Source organism: Crocodylus siamensis, chromosome 3 (genome assembly GCF_052110815.1).
Source record: "Crocodylus siamensis isolate JL-2025a chromosome 3, ASM5211081v1, whole genome shotgun sequence".
NCBI classification, from domain to species: Eukaryota; Metazoa; Chordata; order Crocodylia; family Crocodylidae; genus Crocodylus; species Crocodylus siamensis.
In genome coordinates, this window is record NC_143397.1 from 4,288,748 (window position 1) to 4,308,969 (window position 20,222).

The window sequence follows — 20,222 nt, forward strand, 5'->3', positions numbered from 1 at the left end:
CCTGCCTGCAGGTGCCCTGCACGTCCAGCATCCAAAGCAACACGGGGTCAATGTGGGACATGGAGGCACCAGCACCATTGCCTGCACCTGAATGTTAAACACCGGGTGACTGCCGGCTGCACTTCATCCGGGTGTCCAGATACTCCTCACTGGAGAAGGCATGACGTGTAGGCATGTGCGTGTGCCTGCATACACACAGACCTTCAGCAAGTCTCTCTTCTGTCCTTGCCTACCTCTGTCATGGTCACAGGTAAACTCTAGGGCAGTATCACTCTAATCCTTACTAAGTGGAGTTAAAATGTGACCGAATGCACATTCACGGAGATTAATATGTGTTAAGGGCTACTGTGGTGGTGTAAGGTTGCTCCCCTTCAGGTGAGAGTATCTAACGTGCTAACTTTCATACATCACCACATTACAATGATTTGCAGTTGTTCATTGAATCAGAGAAAATGAGGGTGGAAGGGACCTCAGGAGGTCACATCTAGTCCAACCCCTGCTCCAAGCAGGACCAGCCCCAACTCCATCACCCCAGCCAAGGCTTTGTCTACCAGGGGCTTTACAACCTCCAGGGAAGGAGACCGCACCACCGCTCTGGGGAGCCTGTCCCAGTGTTTTACCATCCTCCTAGTGAGAGAGTTTGTCCTAACATTTAACTAACAGAGAGCTGGTGGCTCCTGTTGTTTTAAGAAGAAGAACTGCAGCAGGAGAGGCCAAGCAGTAGCAAAACCCTGGGCAGGGGAGAGGCCCATCAGGGTCAAGAGCTGCATCTGCCGGCAGCCAGGCGGGCGCGCTGCAAGGGAATAGGCAGCTGGAGACGTGAGGCCGTGATTGCTTATGGCAAGCCTGGCAGCCCACAATAAGCCTACAAAGCAATGCCAGGCCCATATAAGCCCAGGACCGGAGCTGCTCAGGCAGCTTAGCTACTGCTCTTGTATGGTCACATCGACAGTGGGTTAAGGTAGGGACAGCCTATACCCAGTGGTTTGGGATGGGACGGTAAGGGGTGGTCCTTGGAGGTCCCAACAGTGCTCTAGGGGCACCTGATTGCCTTGAGCCCTGCTAGGGGCAGGCTCGCGGCGCAGAGACAGGGGCCAGCGTCCCGGCGCCCGAGAGCTGATGCCTAGAAGCCAGGTCCCGCACAGCAGGGCTGGGCTAGAAGGTCCCATACGGCGGGGTGGAGGCTGAGAAAGCGAAAGCCTTCTCCACCAGGAGAGTGACGATGTAGCGACCCCTGCGAGGCATCGATGTGGGTACTGGGGAGGATGGAGCCCACATAATTAGCCCTTAAGGCAACGAGCACAAACACCTGTGTGCATGAGAGATCTGGCTTGTGAAGCCCTGGGGTAGTCTCCCCTTTTTTCCTTAAAAGACATCTGCTGGCAATGCTCCCACCAATGCAGCCCAGGATGCCATTAGCCTTCTAGGCAACAAGGCACACCGCCGGCTCATCTCCATCTTCTCGTCCTCTGCAACCCCCAGGTCTTTTTCTGCAGAGTTGCTGCTTAGCCCGCCGGTCCCCAGCTACTTGCTAAGCAATAGCATTCATGCATTAACATTGCTTCTGTGTCTCCTTGTGAACCCTGGGATGTATGGGGTCGCGATCTGATGCCCGAATCAGACCCCGAGCTCCTGCCTCACCGGATTAATCCTGTCAATTTGTCACCCCTTTCCGGTGAAGCACCCTATAGGCAAAACCCTGATGCAAACGCGCAGCTTCTTAGTGCTGCCCAGAGCAGGGGAGCTGGGATCTGGGAACGTGATCTGCCTTTCTAGACTCTCAATAAAACTCCAGGAGACTAGCTACATCAAAGCAGGGTTGAAACCATAGCTGATTGTGCGATAATGGGGATGAACGATGGCAGGGCAGCTGAGGTTTGACTGATGCTATTTGATAAGGGGCAGACCACAGCATTTAGCCTAAATACTTGGGATTACTCTTGGAGTCTCTGGCAAATGTGTCGCAGCCTGGATATTCCTCCTACCATGACGTGCCTGGACAGTATCTGTGTAATTGCTCCACGTGTCTGCAAGGAATTTGTGGCATCACTTTCTCCGCTCTGGGAGCAGGAGTTGTTTAATACCTTCCTCTCCGAGGGATGGGGAGTTTCAGGAAGAGACATATTTGCCCCTCAGACGGGCTTCTCTGATCTGTTGTTGTTGGCTGGTCCCTCGTACACTCGCTGCCCCTCTGCCTAATTCTGTATTGCAGCCACCGTCCTTCTCGGCAGGGAGGTCGGGCTGTGGCTTTGTCCTTGCCACTCTTAAACTGGAAGTGTCTACGAGTGCAGTGGGTCCCCCAAAACCAGGTGCCTGGTACCCCGGCATGGTCCGTGATAAACTTTCGGCATGATAGACTGTAGCCCTGTGAGCCAGCTCTCATTTATGCGTGGAAATGCAGGCTACATCCCCCCGGCCTTTATTGCATCCTGCATGGGTGATGCTTTATGAAACACCAACCTTCGGGGAGATAACGTGATCCTCTCCAGCGCCCATCCTCCCACTAGGCAGCAGACCCACAGAGGCACTGTGACTACCACGCTGCTTGAAAATGGAGGAGTCTAAAACTAGGCATCTCGGACAAAGTCGGCTTGGCTTCCAGACGGGCTGAGCGCTTGCACCTCCTGCTTGCCCCCGCTAGACTGGATGGCCGTGACATGTCTTACATGAGGCTACCTCTAAAACCCACAGAGGTTTACACAGAAGGGTACTGCAGTCGGTGCAGTAGCCTGCTCAGCAAGCGCAGTACCCTTCTGCAAGCACAGGATATGTGGGCATTGCATTGGCTTTCCGTTGACTTCCACGCGGAGCCGAAGATGCTGGGTTTGCCTTGTAAAGACCTAAGTGGCCGCAGACCAGCACATGTGGGAGATTGGCAGCATTTCTGCTTGGGCTGCGTTACTGCCGCCATGGCTGTGGGAAGCAGTGGAGTTGGGGCTGATTAGCGAGAGGAGAGAGGGAGGGGATTGATGGAGGGGATGTTCTCTGTGCCATCCCTTTTCTTTGGGACTTATGCACTTCCCTCCTCGTGCCGAGAGCTGAGGTGGCTCGAAAAGGGCTTTGGAGATAAGTGGGAGTATGAGGGGTGTGAGATTTTGGGTCCTTAGGTCTTGAATCGGTGGGGAGGATGTGCTGCCGTGTTGGTTTAATGACCAAACCTTGCATCACACATCGCAGCAGGCCCGTTAGGAGAAAAAGCCATTTGAGATGGGAGGGTGAAACACCTCTCAAAGAGCCTCAAGCTCCTGTTCAATGATACGTGTGTTTTTTAACTCTTAAGGTTATGAACCGGAGCCTCAGAAATAAATCGCAGTCTTGTTGTTGACTTCAATGGGCTTTGGATCCGCTGTTTTAAGTCTGGGGGGTAGACAGTTGCAGATAACACGGTTCAAGTCTTCACCCGTGTGGCCCCATCACTGCCACCAAGATAGCCCCGTGTCTGGAGAAGATGGATTCAGAGATGAGGAAGAGCTGGGTCCATGACATTAGCCACAGGTGGTAGTGGCAGAGGAAAAAAACACCCGGAAGAGTTTGTAGACATAGTGAAATGTCATTTGGATAGGTGGCACAAACCCACAATTGGTCAATCAAGATTTTTCTGAGGCTATAGACTTAGTTTCCTCATTGATGCCGTCCCTTCCTGTAGCAGCTTCTGGGGGTAACAGCAGCTGATACATCTGGCGGGGACAGAAGACTATCCCATCCCAGCAGATGATGATCTGGTATTGTGCCTGCCTGGGTTCCCATCCATTGGGGCAAGGAGGAAAGGTCCCAGACTCCAAAATCCCAACTCAGTCAATCCAGCCAGTGGCACCAACAGCATCCTGTACCTTGAACCGGGACCCGGGTCACCTGGGATTTATTGAGAAAAAGCAGCAGCAGCCTGATGGGTAAGGGTCTCTTCTCCTGGTGCCTTCCTGTGCCTCCTAGGGATCCAGCTTTGGACCAGGTGGGGAAGGTGGTTTTGCTGTAACCCTGCTAGGCCCCCAGGAAGCCTCATCATCTCCCATCTCTTTGTTTCAGGTGGTGCCTGGGAGGGAGGAGACCGCTTGTTGAGGTCATGCTAGTTTTCTGTGCTCTTCCCATCTCCTCCTACCATCACTCCCAAAGGCTGGAAACTTTCCAGCCCTTGCTGCAAAAGCTGCTGCATTTCAGTGCCAAGGGAAGATCAAGGGACATCCCATGTGCACCTTCTTGGTTTCTTGAGGGCACCTGAGGGATCACTGCTACAAAAGCCAAGTCTCAGGAGAAAGCCCTAAATGCCATAAATGCACAGTACCCAGGGTTACTGTGCCATAGCACTGGTGCAGTTATTTGGTGACATTTACTGCACATTAGCAGAGCTATTTCCTTGGGATGCAGAGCTATTTCCTCCCAGATCCTGCTCAGAGTATTTCTGTTTATCAGAGAGGTGCCAGCTCCCGGTAACTCAATGAGAACCTATCACCAGCAAATAAAATACCAACCCAGCACTGCACTGGAGAAGAGAATTTGGAGCAAATTAGGTGCTGGTTCTCGTTCACCAGGTAGAAACCAGATGCATAGCCTTGGTCACTCGGAGCAATAACGTGCCCTAAACTGGACCACTGCCTCACCTCCCCATGTGGACACACTAGGTAAATGTTACTAAGCACCTCTTGAAGCTGAGAGTGCCACGAGTTAGGCTACTGCCAGTGCTGAGCTGATGAACCAGTCCTCCCCTCCTCTAGCTTGGGAATCGCTACCCCAGTCGGTGCAGACACAGATGCAAGATGAAGTGACAGGCAAAATGGGAGCAAAGCTCATCCAGCTGCTAATTGAGCCTCCCATCCCCCCAGGGTCATTTAATAATGGGGATACCAAGGGTCCCCCAGTGAGTCAGTGTCAGAGCGAGGCATGGATCCCGGGAGTCCTGGCACCAAGTCTCCTCGCCGGTGTTTTGGAGATGTCCCCTATTCTGGCCCAGCAAGGGTGGGCTTGCCGGCTGTGCTGCTGTGGAGGACGTGACCCCACTTCGCCGCTCTTCCTCGATAGGCTCTTCGGCTCCTTCGGCCTAATGAGCAGTAACAACCACCTAATCCTCGTCCTGCTGACACAGTCCCTGCAGGGATTACCTGGCATTTGCTCACCCCTGTGATCGCTTTATTGAGCTGGGCTGCGGCAGCTTTGCGCCCCGCTTCTTGTTGCCCTTGCCTAGGGAAACGGAGGGTCCCACACGAGAGCGCGCTCCATCGGTGCCCGGTGGGAGTGCACACAGGGGCTGTCCTCCCTCCTTTCTCCCCTGCAAGGTAAGAATCGCCGTTGCTTAACAGAGGGAGAAAGGGAGGCCACGGGCATTGCCAAAGGTCACGCTGCAAATCGCTGAGCAGCAGGCAATAGAAACTCTCATTTCCTCTTTACAGCTAATGCAGAGAAAACCCACGAGGTGGGGAAGGATGCAATGGGCGGGGAGGAGTTGCAGCAACTGAAGAGGAAGTGTTGGGTCGGAGGGGTGCAGTTTTTGGGGACTGATTGAGGGACTGGGCTCGAACAGCAGTCGTGCCAAGATAGAAGTGTGCTGATGAAGTGCTCGGGGCACTGGGATGGAGACTTTGTCAGGACACGTGTAAGAAGAACCGGATGCCCCAGAGGAATAGAAACAGGAAGAGATGTGACGGGACAAAGGGCAAGTTTATGTGCCTCGGGACTAACGGTGCTCCGAGCCGGGAGCTCCCCAGCTGGAAGTGAGAGAGGAGGAAGAGAAAGGGTGTAAGACTCACCTGCAGCGAGACGGCACCGTGAGCAGGATGCAAAGAGGCAAACGTGGTCCTTAGACGTAGCAAGAGAGGTAGGACAGATTGGCAAGCATTTCTCCCCTTGTAAGTAGCCCTGGATTATGCCCTCCAAGCCTGACTCGTGCTCAGGAGGGATGAATTCAGATGGGAAGAGGTGCAGAGAAGGGCTGCGAGGGTGGATGGGAGAATAAGGAGTCTGCCTGATGAGGAGGGACCGAAAAACCTGCCTGCTTCAGCAGCACAAAGGCTGAGCTGTGCGGGGGGAGGGAGCATTTCTTGGTTTAAATCCCTCGAGTGGGGTGAACACTAGGGAGGGGGAAAGGATGCTCTGTGCTGAAGGACAGTGTTGGTACAAGAGCAAACGGGTATAAAGTGGTCACGAACTCACTTAGGTTGGGCACCCGTCGGAGAAGTGGGCCTCTGGGATAGCCACCCGGTAGGAGAAAAGGGGCAAAACACCTACTTGCTCTATGAAAAGGATGTAGATACCATCTGCAGTAGCTGGGGATGGCAAACCCTGCTACTCCTGTTCCTGATAAGAAGGACTATTACCCATCTTTCACCGTGGGAGGACGAGGTGTCCTCTGCACCCTTTTCCCACTCTCCTCCTGGCCCCCGTGGCAGTAGCAGCCCTCGCCGGTGGAGGAGAGCTTCCCCAGGGATGCAGCGGACAGGAGAGCAGACACCCACGGTTTCCTGTCTATCCCAATCCCAGCAGGCTCTCTCCAGCGCTCATTTTCTGCTGCCCCAGAGAGGGGAAGAGACCTCAGACCCGAAGGGCTCCCCCGGATCGTGCAATGCATCCCTCTGCTGTTGCACATCGCAAGCCTTTCCGATGAAGCTAAGGATCGCCGAGGGTTTTGCTTTTTCTCCTCTGATAGTCAGACACCTTTAGCTGAACTCAGGTCCTTGCTGAAGCAGCTCACGCTACTCGCGCCAGCAGGTTGTAGTCTACCCTACCAAGGAAGGATGCTTCAAGGAAAACTGCTGAAGCTTCGAGGCTGGATTTCTGAGGGTGGGATTAACCCTGTTGCTCCTGTCTCCCTTTCTGCTCCTTCCTGTGCTTGAAGTTTGGAGTGGGGGCTGCCCTCTCGTTCCACCGGGATTGATCAAAGCCCCTCCTGGCTCTGAATCGAAGGGTTTGTTTCATGAGGAGGTTACCACAAAGTACAAAGGGCAGGGCTTGGCTCCAGAATGGCCTGGACACCTTGGGGAAGTGGTCCATAGTTAATGAGATGAGATTCAGCAAGGACGAGGGAAAAGTGCTGCACTTGGGCAGAGCGACTGCATGCAGAAATGCGTGGGAAAGGAGCAGGCTGCAGCACTGCAGAGAAAGGCCTGGGGGTTGCGGTGGTCCGTGCGCTGAATACGAGCCTTTCCTTGTGGCAGGAAAGGCACCCTAGGCTGTATCAACAGGAGTGTCGCTTGCAGATTGAGGGAAGTGATTCTCCCACTCTCTATTCAACACTGGTGAGACCATTCCCGGTGTCTTGCGTCTCACCCTGGGCTTCAAGAAAGATGCGGACAGACTGGAGAGTCCAGAGCAGGGCAACGGAAATGACTGGGAAGCAAGACTGACGAGGAAAGGCTGAAAGAACTAGGGTTATTTAGCCAGGAGACGAGAAAACCGGGGTGGGATTTGGTCACAGTCTTCAAATCCTTGCAGGGTGGTTATAAAGAGGATGGAGATGGGCTTTTCTCTGTGGCCATAGGGGATAGGACAAGGAGCAATAGCCTCAGGCTGCAGCAGAGGAAATTTAGGCTGGAGATGAGGAGGGACTTTCTGACCCTGAGGCATTGGAATAAGCACCTAGGGAAGTGGTGAAAACTCCTCCATCCTTGGAAACTTTCAAGAGCAGGTTGCACAGACACTCAGCAGGATGATTTAGTCAGGGATGCTCCGGCCTTGAGCAGCGGGGTAGACGAGATGATCTTCCAGCCTTAATTTCCTGTGGCCCTGTGGAAGTCGGCTTGGGCATGAGTTTCACACAGAAGCAAGCTAGCTCTCATGAAGAGTGTGAACATGGGACATTAGTAGCTACCATCTTCCCTTCCTAGGAGCTTCACTGTGTGGACAAGCCCAACCTTCGGTCTAACACTGCTGCCAGCGCAATCCTGTAGGGACCAGGAGGACCCAGTAACTAGTGGAGAGATGGCTTTGGTAGGCAGATGGGAAGTAGAAAGAGAGGAGTCGGTGCAAACAAGGTGGGATGGTGAGCACGTGGGTGAGAAAACCGGAAGGGGCGAGAGAAGTGGAGGCAGCCACCGGCGAGCACACACGAGAAGCAGAGGGCTAGAAGTAGATGGCCTAGCTGCTGCACGAGATTCAGGCAGTGGATGGGTAGTTGGGGACAAAGCAGCTTCCTCCTCTGCACGCGAGGATGTGATGTCGCTGTCAGTGGAGGTACCGCCTGCCTGGAGATGCCCAGGCTGCTCAGAGGCATCCGCGATGCTTGTGGCTCGAGTCAAAGGGAAGGGACGGAGAAGAAACTTGGCCTTTGAAGGACGTATTCTGGTTCCTGGTCTTTTGAGTGCGGATAGTGCTTCGCGGACGACTGGGAAGTCGCGAGGGCGGAGTGGTTTCTCTGTGGACAGAGAAGGACAAAACTCAGACTAATCCAGAGAGGGAGGGTGCACCGGGGCAGCCAGTTTGCTCCATGTCTGCCTTTTTCTCGATAGGCTACGTACTGGATAATATCAAGAGTAAATTGGATGCTTATCTTGCTGGGATCCTATGACCCCAGCTGACTTCCTGCCCTTTGGGCGGGGGGCTGGACTCAACGATCTCCCGAGGTCCCTTCCAGCCCTAATGTCTATGAAAGCTATGAAATCAATGTACTCTCTAGAGACGGTCTCTTCCTTGCACAAAGCTGGCTCTCTTGGCGCCTGGTCTTATCCTGCATCACGACGAGAGGGGTCATAACAGTTTCTCGCTCAGCAGTCCCTGTGCAGTGAGGCACGCTGGGACGCATTGAACCACAGCCCCAGCCTGAGCAGCCGCCTCAGAGCTGGTGTCCAGCATCTTCCGGAGTTCATTAGGCCTCTTTGCAAGGAGCACTGCATCCTCCGCAGAGGCCAGCATGTTTGTGAGCCCCCCGGGCCATGCTCCCCCGTGATCACCGAGGGGCTCCAGAGCCAGCTGAGAGATGATGGGGCTTAGAGGGCAGCCGTTCGCGTACTGCCCCCATAGCTTTCGGGGGGAGCTTGCCCTGCAGTCCAGCAGTGTCCTCGCAACTGGGCTGTAGCTGTTCCTAGCTGAGTTTTGAATGAGCTGGCTGGGCTGTTGCTAGCACTTGCCCCGGGCCCAGGGCAGGCCTTGCTGCCATAGTCGCATTGCTGCCGGTACCCACGCCAGCTCAGGGCCAGCGACCTGAACTGCCCTTGCATCTCTGCATCGCCTTGCTCTCTGATGCACAGACTGTCACCTCTGCTAGCCGGGGGCATGACAGTCTCTGTTTGGAGAGCGCCAAGCACAACGAGCTGTAGGCTACAGACCACAGCTGCGTCCGTCAGGTGTAACCGCAAAATAAATACGCAGGCTTTTAAATCAGCACGTGCATGTTTAAATGAATACGTGCATTTAAAAAAAATAAATACAGGCTGCTAACTCTTCTCTGATGCCAGCAGGGAACCTCTTAGGTCTGCCGTAGGGTTTGGCTGCCTCCTCGTGGCCTTGCTGTGAAAAAGCGTACATAAGTTAGGCTTGTTTATGTTACATGGTGTGTGCATGCATGGGGGGGGGTGTTTGTGTGTCACAGGTGCCTCACACACGCATATGATTTCTTTTTTAATTAGTGTCTAAATAATGACAGTACCGGACATCATCTTAGCCAGGGGGCAGCAGAAGTTCAGGGATATTACATTGCATCACATTGCATTTTATCATACTGTTCTCTACTCAGCTATACAATACTGTACTATTGAATTGCACTGCATTATATTATATTATTGCAATATATAATATGATATATAATATGATATGCACATTTACACTGTAACAGAGGACCCTTATCCCCATGTTACTTGGAGGAAGGGAGAAAGGAGTGGCATTGTGGGTGCAGCCTGCAGGGAGCTCAGCTGAAAGGGCTGCAGGGCCCAGCCTGCAGACAGATGAACCCTTGTCTGCTGAACAGGGAACGAGCATTTAGACCCTATTAGCAACCAGCCAGGCGGGGTGACTGGCAGACGAAGGAGCGAGGGCCATATAGGCCTGAGTCTGGAGTGTACAGGTGGGCTACATAGGTGGGAGATGAGTCTACGTTTCGTTTGCTGTTGTTTGGGGTTTATATTAGACTGTAGGACCAGGTTGTGTCCGTAAGGGATGAGGCAGCCACCCTGCAAAAGGGATAGGCAGAGCAAGCAGGGGCAAGGCTGAGAAAGCCAAGATCCAGGCATGAGCCTAGCGAGGTCTAGGGGGGCACGTGTCCGAAGGGTGGAGGGGCAGAGGGAGGAGACCTAAAGGGGATGTGCCTGGGGGGGTGAGGGGCCAAACGCCAGGCACAGGAGGGGCTCAGGGGCCAGCGTGTGATCCTAGAGAAGCCTTGGGGGGGTGGGCTGTGCTTGGGGCCAAGGGCTGACGATCAGGCACCGGTGGGGTTGAGGCCTGAACAGAGGACCAGAGAGAAGGGGTTCAGGGGAAGGGTCCCAGAGACCCTCCCCCCATATCGTGAGGGGCCGAGGCCCCAGTCGACCCCAGTGGGGTTGGGGACCTGGTGGGCAGCTAGGCCCAGACCCCAGAGAGAGAGAGACTGGGTCAGGGGAGCCTGGACAAATGGTTACGGGGGAGCCCTGCCACGGCCAGGGCTGAGTCAGCTGGCAGCCGAATGAGCAGGGCTGGGCAAGGCATGAACTCCAGGCAGCCTCCCCTAATGTATGTAATTAATACATTCATGTATTATTTAATACATTAACTAATGTATTCATTTTGCCATCATGGTATGGCAGGGAGAGTGGGGGTGGCCTGAGAAGGGGAACTGTAACAGGGGACCGGGTGTAGGGAAACGGGTGTAGAGCGGCCCTCCGTGGGCCACCCGTGAGGTGGCACCTGTGACTCATGTGCACCCCCCCTGCCCCCCCGTAACATAAACAAACTTAATTTATGTAAGCTTTTTCACAGCAGAAAAAGACCTGGGGGTTGCAGTGGACAATATGGGTGGAGGGTATGTACATAAATTAAGCTGAACAGGAGCCGGCAGTGCGCCCTTATAGCCAAGGAGGCCACCAGCATCCCGAGCTGCACTGGTAGGGGTGTCGCCAGCAGATCCAGGGCAGTGGTCCTTCCCCTCTGTTCAGCACTGGGGAGGCCACATCTGTGTCCGGCTGTGGGCCCCCACTACAGAAAGGATGGGGATGCATTGGAGAGAGTCCAGTGGAGGGCAAGGAAAATGGTTTGGGAAGTGGGGGATATGACTGGGGAGGAGAGGCTGAGGGAAATGGGTTTATTGAGTCTGCAGAAGAGAAGACCGAGGGGGATTGAACAGCAGCCTTCACCTCCCTGCCGGGGGGCTGCAAAGAGCATGGAGCTGGGCTGGTCTCAGTGGGGGCAGATGACAGGACAAGGAGCACTGGGCTCCAGTTGCAGCAAGGGAAGTTGAGGTTGGATATTAGGAAGAAAAACTCTCACAAGAAGGGCGGTGAAGCACTGGAGCAGGCTCCCCAGAGAGGCGGTGCAGTCTCCATCCTTGGAGGTTTTGAAGACCCGGGTAGACAAAGCCTTGGCTGGGATGATGCAGTTGGGGCTGGTCCTGCTCTGACCACGGGGTTGGGCTAGATGTGACCCCCTGAGGTCCCTTCCCACCCACATTTTCTAAGATGTTAAGTCTATGAGCTGTAGGCAGCCTTCAGAAGATAAGCTTAATGTTGACATGGCCTCACTGCCTTTAAACCAAGAGGTATCAATAGACACCCCCCCGCCCCGAGCTTATCTGGTCCCAGGGAAAGTCATTATATACAGTAGGTCGAGATGGACATGAGGAGGCTGGTCCAGCAACAGGAATTTTAACACCAGGTCTGGCCAATGGACTGATGAGCCTGGATCCTACCTCCCCCAACAGTTAATGTTTCATCCTTCAGGGGATGGTGCCCAGACCCCAGGCAGAGGTGCTGGTGGGATAATCTGCTCCTTGAAAAGGGTCCTTCCTCACCACAATAACTAGAGGTTTTACATCTCTTCCAAAAGTCAGGTGTACAACAGAGAAACAACAGCAGCAACAGCCAGGGGAAAGGGAGAGCCGCTACCTTTGAGGACACAGGCGGCTGGTTTTAAGAGAAGAGATGCCAGCACTGCAAGGGCTTTCCACAGCAACTTCTCACAGCCCCGACAGTGGAGAGGGAAAGGCAAGTTCAGCCCCCGGGGACAGCTCGCTCTTGGGCCTCCCTGCTGAGATGTCCACTTAGCATCATCGCGTGCTGGGCACTTGCTGTCTGTTGGATGCTGCTAAATTGCCATAGCGTTTGACCCCTGAGCACTGGGACGGGTTTCAAACTGGCTGAACAGAGGTGAAAGCCCCATGTTCAGTGATCACCCACCCATCTCCTTCCCCACCAATCGCTCTGTGCATCAGGACTGTCATAAGAGACCTTTCCTGGATGTTGATGTCTCTCTTTCAGTAGGCTGGGCCCCCGCATCCCCCGCAGGGGTGATTCCCAGGGGTGAAGATGGTGCCAGTGTTAGCAAAGGGGAGTTTTATCCAGACAGGGCAAAGCTTTCTGGTTGGAGGCGGAAGTTCTCCCCCTGCTTCTCTTCCCGGGTCTGTTTCAATTATTAATTGAAAGCAGCTCCACTCAGGCTAAATGAAATCCCATGAGCTTTCCATCTCTCCAGACATCTGTAAACAGCTTACCAAGCCTGCAGCTGAGATGAGCCTGCAGCGAGGACCAAGCCAGGCTGGACAGAAGGGCTACGGACAAGACGTTACACATAAACTGGTTTAAGTGATCAGAAACTGGTTTAAACTGAACATAAGTTCAGTGCACGTAAACCAGTTTCAAAATGACCAAAACCAGTTTGAGATAAACCTGGTTGAATGTAGTATCAGATCAGACTTAACTGATTGATGCAACAATTCATGCAACTTCTGTCCCAAACCAAGGTGACTTGCCCTCTGATGGCGGTAGGAGGAGTTTGGTGGATACCAGTAAAAACCTGTTGACTTATTAAAACCAAATTACCCACGGTTGAACTTTGAGATCTTCAGGGCTTCCCATCTTTCACCAGCACTTTTCAAGGCCACAAACGAGATCCCAGTGTGATAATAAGAAAGACTGTAGTTTTGTAGCTCCAAGTATGTACAGGACAGCATAGTGGCAAGTAAAACAAGCTTCCTGCCCCAAAGAGCTGTGATCTGGACAGGCATCACGGAGATGAGGGACACGTGATGAATGACACTAAAGCAGTGGTTTTCAACCTTTGTAGAGGCAAGGCACCTCTGCCAGACTCAAAGTATCCCTTGGAAAATGCCAGTTCTTCATTTTCACTTGCTCTGTGACTGCAGAAAAGTACTAGAGCAATTCTTCTGTTGCAATGAACTCAGGAAGACCACAATCGGTCAGAACAGCTTTAACACCTGAGTCCCTGTTTGAAATCTTAGCGTTTATCCTGTGACCATGTGTGCACATCTTACAGCGTGTGGTACCCTCGAGAGGAATGTGAATGAGAACCACCGGGCTCAAGCAAAGCTGTGGGGTTCAACATGTGTCCCATGAGTCACCCTTCATGGAGGGCAACGTTGGGATTACTAGGCCACGGGAGGAAGCAAGGTTTGAGGAGAGTGGGTGGAGGAAATCAGATCTGCTAAATCTGCTCATCAGCGAAAGAAAAATCCCCACATCACAGAGGCTTCCACACCAAGGCCTGATGCACGGACGCTGCCACGTTCCCCCAACACGTTCCTGTGTTTCTTGTCAATTGAGAGCCTAGTCCTGCTGGTGCTGAGCGCTGTTCCCTCCCCGCAGCCTACAGTAGTCGAGAGTACCCAGCAGCTGTATAGCTCCTTCCTCAGAAAGCCACGAGCATGAGACACAGCTTTGCATCCTGCCTGCCCCCCTGCAGCCACTGCTTGCCCAGGACGAGTCTCTGCGTTCCCCGAAGGGGTCGTATAGGAGACATGGGGGTGAAAGGGGTGTCATGACATAGAGCCCAGGGCTGGGACCAGCCCCATAACTCTTTTATCTTCAGGGTTCATGAGCACCTCTGGTACCAGGGAATGCTGCTTGAGCCACTCGGGTGAGCAGAGTTAATGTTTTATGGGAAGAAGCCTGGCCTCGCAGTGACACAGTAACATTTACAGCTTTGATGAGGAGCGATTGAGTGGAAAATGAGCTCCGGGGGGCAGAGGAGACAGCTCTGATGTGAAACCAGATGGGAGAATATTGTCTGTGGCCCAATCCCATGAAACCGCTGCAGCAGGACTGGTTCCTATGCAATCTCTGCCTTCAGAGGAGCAGTCATACAGAGCGTGGAGGAGTAAAGCTTTGCCCAGCTCCCCCAAAGTGCCGTAGGTGTTGGCACCAGCGTCACTACTTGGGTATGACTGATGTGGGACCTTCCACACCGAGAGTCCGTTGCTTGACCTGAGGCTGCATCTACACCAGCAAAGGAAATGGGTCTTCTTCACTGTAGGGCGACTGACATCTAGTATAGCCTTTGTGTGAGCAGGTGTAGGCACTCCACGGGTGTCACGATGAGCTTTCCACCCTCTGTGCCCTCCGTCCACTCCCTTTTAGTCTTTTTGCTTGCCACGTCTTGATGTAAACTCAGTAGGAGCTAGGCACGCTTTACAGAAATGGGCCCTTATCTGGTCCAGAGCTCCCTGGCCTGTCCCACTTTTGCTTTGGTTGAGCCTTCAAGTTGAGAACCCACTATTCAGGGCTGCTGGCTCCTGGCTTAACTTTGGGTCACACTTTGTGACCTCCAAAACTCATGATATGTGCCTTGTTGTAAACTAGCGGTCCCAAATTGTACTCACTCCTACTCTGCCTGCTTGGCTGAGCTTTGAGTTTGGGGTGTTCATAGGCACCCCTTTCAGTGGTCTCTGCCTCCCCTTCAGCCACAATCCGATCCTCCGGGAAATAAGATGAAGAGCTCCAAAATAACACTGCCCATCTCCAGGCACAGCAATGTCCCAGGATGGTTCTGGCCCTAGTGTCTCCCTTGGCCAGACTGCCCCTTTCTGGTCTAAAGCTTGGGCTTATATAGTGGACTGTGGGTCATCTGACCCTTCACTTCCACTTCCTGGGTCGTCAGGTGCTATCAGCACCGGGACTCGGCAACCACCTTGTTTCACGTCCTTCAGGTGGAGAATGTAGCAAGGAGAGGGGGGGAAAGGCAGCAGTGGGAACAGGCCCGAAACCACTCATCTCTCTAGTAATGGGATTGGGGCCAGCAGTTCATATCATGGTGGGACCTGTCTCTTCTTGGGAGATAAGTAAAATGCCAGTGAAGACATGAGCAGAAGGAGGCTTTTGGGGTTAAGACCAGTTGTCAGGGAGCTGGGAGGGTAGAGCTTGCTTCCTGCCTCTGTCAAAGACCTTCTGCATGTCCTTGGTCACATCGCTGCATCTTCACTGGCTCCCTACAAGGGCAGGAGGTCCCAGTTAGGGTAGCCAAAATCTGGAACAAACTTCCCAGGGACGTGGTCCTCACCCCTACCTTGGGCAAATTCAAGAGGAGGTTGGATGATCACCTGTCTGGGCTCTTGTGAACCCAGCACTCATTCCTGCCTGTGGCAGGGGTTCAGGCTAGATGATCTGTTCAGGTCCCTCCTGACCCTAGCTACTGAGAAGTTTGTAACTGAAGGAGAAGCTTCGGCAAGTTGGTTCTCTCTGCCGATCGAGGACAGCCAGTAGCTTTTAAGGGGGAACTGACAGCTTTATGAGACCGAGCCCTCAAAATCATTGTTGTCTTCATTAGAAGCAAGGTCAAGGCTGAGACAGGAAGGGATGACAAGTGAAGGGGAAGCTGGAGAGACCAAGACCCCAGCAAAGGATCAGGAGAGATGCTTCAGCTGTTCACCATCTTCCTGGCTCCCTGGAAAACATTATTTTTGGTTCATATTAAAGTCTTAATATGAGCTGGGATTTTTCCCTGCCTAAAGTTCATCTTAACCCTGAGCTCTTCGGGGAGAGATCTGAGCCCAGGGGGGATTTGGAGAGATGAAGGGATGCAGCTGCTGGGGAGAACAGTTTTGAAAAACGCGGGGTCTCAGGAGACAGCTGTACAAACATGCCCTAGAGCCTGTGCAGTAGCAAGAGCAGCGTCGGGCAGAGGGGTATTCCTCATGGTGGGACAACCTCAAGGGAGGACAGCTCCACCTGCCTGGTTGAGCTCAAGGCCTGGCCTGTTACCACCAGTGACCATCACGTTGGTTGTGGATGGGTGCCCTAAGCACCGGCAGCACCCGCTCAAGCAGTCAGGGTGTCATCTGGGTCTCATGCTGGAGTTGGCTCCCAGCCTTAGCAAGCTGGTCCACTCCTTATACTTTGGAGGCCAAACTAACTGTAGCTTAGTGACATGAGTAAAGCACACTGACACCTTGATCTACAACCTTCTATATGCAGGATGGATGTTGGTGGCTGGACAACCGGGTAAAAATCAATATTTGTCACTGGTTGCTTAACTCAGAGAGGGGAGAAAGGGAGCTGATGGGTGGAGCTGGCATTGCTTCCTCATGCATCCACCACCCTCTGTTGCCCTTGTGTGAAAGGAGAGGCAAGATAGACTTACTTGTAATGGCCATCTGTAGACCAGCCATTATGGCAGCGTTGCCAGGCTGGCTGTGCTGCCCAGGCCCTGCTCGAAAGTCAGAGGATATAAATCCGGTCACGCTTAGCTCTGCTTAGCTCCTTGTACAGTTCATCCCAATTATTTATGTAGTGAGGTGAAATGACTGCTGCCATGCAATGCAAAGCCAGGTCTCCTGGTCAGAGTCTAATCCCCTGGCACCAACATTTATGGATGTGCCCCTTATTCACGTTGGGGTCTTGTGGATGAATGGTGCTTTAGAAACATAAGGGACCCTACTGAATGTAGAACCATAGTGTTGCAGAAAATGAAGGTTGGAAGGGATGTCAGGAGGTCATCGAGTCCAATCCCCTGCTCAAAACAGGACCAGCCCCAGCTATATCACCCCAGCCAAGGCTTTGTCTAGCCAGGTCTTAAAAACCTCCAAGGATGTAGACTCCACCATCCCTCTGGGTAACCTGTTTCAGTGCTTTACTACCCCCCCATGAGAAATTTTTTCCTTATATCTAACCTGCACTTCCTTTTGTGCAACTGGAGCCCATTGCTCCTTGTCCTGTCATCCGCCCCCACTGAGACCAGCCCCGCTCCATCCTCTTTGCAGCCCCCCTGCAGGGAGGTGACGGCTGCTATTCAATCCCCCTCGGTCTTCTCAATGTAACTAGTGGGGAACATCATTTTGCCCAGTTGTCCGTCACTGAAGTCCAAGTGCAGTTGATTTCAGTGGGAAATGTGGACGGACAGGCTTTTGTGTGAGAGTACAGGAATACTATATCCTATCTGTATGACCCTGGAGATCCCTTCCAACCAGAGCATCAAACTCATATTGAGCTCATCTTTCTGCAAACATACGGCTTTGCAAAGCTGTGCGGGCACAAGCAGCCTTCCTCTGGGAACCCATTTCCATTCTAGCTATGGAGGGGCTGGCCTATGGCTGGCTTGCTGAAATCCTGGTTTAATTTTTACAGGTTGGAGGGACTTTCTTACAAAACCTTTTTCTGATGTGCAGCCAGAAATAGCTCTGTTTTTCCCCAGCCTGGTTCAAACCTCGGAGATGCTGAATATTAACTTGGAAGTGACCCAATGAGAGCAAATGCTGTGAGCAAGGGGGATTTTGTTACTTGATTTCCTACACAAAGAAATTGGAGAGGCCTCCCAGTGTGTGGGTACTACTCCCTGGAGAAATACTTGATGTGATATCTTCCCTGTGACCCTCCATTATTGTAATGGAGAAATGCTCACATGGGAGCATATGGGGTAAACTCAGCCTAAAAAAACCTAGAAATATCTCTCCTGGAGCATGGATCGGTAGAAATAGGCCTTCCCTTGCAAAAGAGTCCCAGCAACTCACATGGGACAGACAGACTGAAACTGAACCATGTGTGAAGGGCCCTCAGCTTGATGCTTTTTTAGAGACATCCTGTCATAGTCCCCATGGGCCAGGACTGGCGCACACAATGCGAGCGGGGTTGCAGAGGGAGCACGATCAGTTTATTGCAATGGGATTATTTGACGTTGCACCAGGGGGTCAGGGGAATTGAACTGCATCCGACTTTAGATCGTAAGCTCTTTAGGGGCAGGACTTAGGGCCTGTGTTATTCTGCTTTGGTTGCATGGGTTAAATCTGGAGTGACCCTGCTGACATCCACGGAGAGGCCTGAGATTTACAGTCTAAGGAAGCACAGAGCGTTTTGTCAAGGCGGCTTTAAAAAAGTAGTGTGCTGGGAGGACTTGAAAAGCAAATTTAAGTGTGTGCTGCTGGAGGGCCCTGGCCCTGTCTGTCAGCCACTGCCTTCATTATCGTATCACCGTCAAAGCGCCCGAGCCTTGCTTCATGAACTGAAATGTTTTTCCACCGCCCACCCTTGCTGTAACAGAGCATCCCACGTCAAGTGGTACCAATTCTCCCACGCTGCATGTGACACCTCTTCTGGAGTACTGCAGATCAAAATGGGCTCGCTTGTGCCTGAAACCCATTCACAACTGGCCCTCCAGGCTAGGGACAGAAATTACACCTAAACCGGTATAAGTGGTCAGAAACCAGTTGAAATCTGCAATGCAACACAAGTTCAGTGCATGTAAACTGCTTCCAAAATGGCCGAGAGTGGTATAAGATAAACCTGGATGGATTTTACTGAGCTAGGGTAAACTGGTTTGTTGAACTTCTGTCCCAGATCCCCTCCAGATTCAAGTTAACTCACATTCCCCCAGCATCCCAGGATGCTTTGTACCTCCCCTGCAAAACCCTCCCTTGCAGGGTGGGTGGCTGGGCTAGCCTTGGCCCAAGCTGTCCGCTCCCGCCCAGCAAGGAGGCGTGCTTTAGCACCCCCTGGCTCCTGGCCTGGGCCACTGCAGGCACGTGGCTGCATTGCTGGAATCAAAAGTGAATGTCCGTTCACTTGCTTATCGGCTCAATCTATGCAGCTTAGACTGACCTGCGGAGACTGAATTGATTCAGCCTCAGGCTTTTTGACTGTGCTTAGCCCCAAAGAAAAGAGAAGGGAACAGGGTTAATCAGGAACGGGATTCTTCCTCTCCCACTTCACAGGCCCTGTTCCACTCCCCGGACTGGCTTTGGTTAACATTAGCAAGTCCATCCCATCTGTGACCTGCTCTCTCTCTCTGACTTCACTGCAGACAGTCCACCGAGCCGTCCTCCAAAGGCCTCCTTCTCAGACAGAGCGGAGGGGGCAAACTCACCAGCCTTTATGTCCGTGGCTCAGGGAGGAAGAGACGGTCGAGCTCACTTGGGACCTGCGGCATCATGCTGGAAGCTCCTGCAGAGAAGCATATTGGACCCGACTCCTTGGATGCTGCTCCTGTTACACAAAGGAGTCAGCCCTGTTTTTCTAAAAAAAAAATGAAGCTTTCTTAGCACCGATATGGGCAGGAGCACAGACTAACGAACATCTCGGTCAGTGTGAGAAGCGCTGTGAGGTCTCTTCTCCAGGTTGTTTCCAGGTAATTTGGCATAAGGGGAGAGATGAGAGCAGCTTCGAAGTATCTAAAGGCCGCCATGCAGCAAAAAGAGAGAACAACTACCCTCCCTTGCTGCAGAGGGTGGTTAAATTGCACCAACACCGACGTCGATTTAAAATCTGGGGGGAAAAATCCCCCCAGACGTCCTTACCGTCGGTGCAGCAGGCCAGCAGGGAAGTTATAATCTCCTTCAGTGCAGGTCGTCGAGCTGGACACTGCTGTGCCTGCAGTGGGGTAGAAACAGCGCATCCCGCATTCGTGCGGGGAGTTGGACGGGACGAACCCTTCTAACCCCCGGCTTCGAAGAGGAAGCCGCCGGGGGGGAAGTGGTTGAAGCAAAGCGGTGGCAACCTCCCTTGCGTGCTCCGGAGGAGTGACTTATAGGCAGAAAGAGGAAGAGATGACACGGGAGGAGGCCAGCAGCGGTCGCCTCCGGAAGGACGACGCTCATGGAAACTTCCAGAGCCCGGAACGGCCGGTAGGCGCCCCGGGAGTTGCCGGCGGGGCATCGCGGCGACGGTGCGGGACGCGGCGCCTCGAGGCAGTGGCACTCAGAGCCAGGGGCCGAACAGGTGAAACAGCAGAGACGCGATTCCTGCCCGGAGCTAAGGGCCCCGACCCCAAGGCCGCCGGCGCGGCCGGTTTGGCCGAGGGGGAGGGAGGTCCCCATTTTAGCACAAAGACGGCGGCAAGGAAGGCCGAAGCAACTCGGGGGGGGGGAGCAGCCCTTCATCCTTCCCGGAGATAACGGC

At 53.2% G+C, this 20,222-nt stretch overlaps 1 protein-coding gene across 2 annotated transcripts in view; it reads left to right on the top strand.

Annotated features, from left to right (window-relative positions):
- The first annotated feature begins 5,496 nt into the window (after positions 1-5,496).
- The window catches only part of LOC149867944 (aquaporin-7-like), a 33,923-nt gene continuing 19,197 nt past the window's right edge, over positions 5,497-20,222 (top strand). The window contains exon 1 of one of the 2 annotated variants that reach the window (XM_090037613.1): positions 5,497-5,806. The gene's annotated coding sequence lies outside the window, so the exon portion shown is untranslated. Of the gene's footprint in view, positions 5,807-19,936; positions 20,043-20,222 lie in introns of those variants that run through there. The other variant, XM_090037614.1, reaches the window with a different exon arrangement.